The following is a 1,451-nucleotide window of genomic DNA, read 5'->3' as shown; positions in this document are numbered from 1 at the left end:
ACGTCGTCACACATGTGCCACAGCGTATCATTCAGTACATACGGACCTATGTGCAGTACAATGTGAGGATTAAGCTTACGATATCAGCGGACAGTGGACACAGGCCGTACCACGACGTAGACTGAGCGCTTCGACATGCGAATGCCAGTGAACAGCTGCGAAGGGCATTGAACACGCAAGCACCTGAACGACCAGCGTGCGAAGGCAGGGTGGAGGGGGGGGGGGCGATGTACATCCTGCAGTTGTCCACATTACAGTGTACAGCGGGAGCATGTAAAAAGTAAGCAACACTTGCGAAGTGTTCAACATGAAACGACACACAAGAGGGTGGGCGGTGCGAGTAGCGAACTATATTCAGAGGGTTGTGGTTAGACAACACTAGATTAATGTAACGTGTCATATGCCAATTACAGAGCAGGTTAAGGCACAACGTGGGTTAGGTTAAGGCACAACGTGGGTTAGGTTAAGGCACAACGTGGGTTAGGTTAAGGCACAACGTGGGTTAGGTTAAGGCACAACGTGGGTTAGGTTAAGGCACAACGTGGGTTAGGTTAAGGCACAACGTGGGTTAGGTTAAGGCACAACGTGGGTTAGGTTAAGGCACAACGTGGGTTAGGTTAAGGCACAACGTGGGTTAGGTTAAGGCACAACGTGGGTTAGGTTAAGGCACAACGTGGGTTAGGTTAAGGCACAACGTGGGTTAGGTTAAGGCACAACGTGGGTTAGGTTAAGGCACAACGTGGGTTACGTTAAGGCACAACGTGGGTTAGGTTAAGGCACAACGTGGGTTACGTTAAGGCACAACGTGGGTTACGTTAAGGCACAACGTGGGTTACGTTAAGGCACAACGTGGGTTACGTTAAGGCACAACGTGGGTTACGTTAAGGCACAACGTGGGTTACGTTAAGGCACAACGTGGGTTACGTTAAGGCACAACGTGGGTTACGTTAAGGCACAACGTGGGTTACGTTAAGGCACAACGTGGGTTACGTTAAGGCACAACGTGGGTTAGGTTAAGGCACAACGTGGGTTAGGTTAAGGCACAACGTGGGTTACGTTAAGGCACAACGTGGGTTACGTTAAGGCACAACGTGGGTTACGTTAAGGCACAACGTGGGTTACGTTAAGGCACAACGTGGGTTACGTTAAGGCACAACGTGGGTTACGTTAAGGCACAACGTGGGTTACGTTAAGGCACAACGTGTGTTAGGTTAAGGCACAACGTGGGTTAGGTTAAGGCACAACGTGGGTTAGGTTAAGGCACAACGTGGGTTACGTTAAGGCACAACGTGGGTTACGTTAAGGCACAACGTGGGTTACGTTAAGGCACAACGTGGGTTACGTTAAGGCACAACGTGGGTTACGTTAAGGCACAACGTGGGTTACGTTAAGGCACAACGTGGGTTACGTTAAGGCACAACGTGGGTTACGTTAAGGCACAACGTGTGTTA

This window comes from Schistocerca cancellata, unplaced genomic scaffold, assembly GCF_023864275.1.
Source record: "Schistocerca cancellata isolate TAMUIC-IGC-003103 unplaced genomic scaffold, iqSchCanc2.1 HiC_scaffold_531, whole genome shotgun sequence".
In the NCBI taxonomy this organism is placed as follows: Eukaryota; Metazoa; Arthropoda; class Insecta; order Orthoptera; family Acrididae; genus Schistocerca; species Schistocerca cancellata.
The sequence above is the reverse complement of the archived record's forward strand: the minus strand, read 5'-3'. Positions refer to the sequence as shown.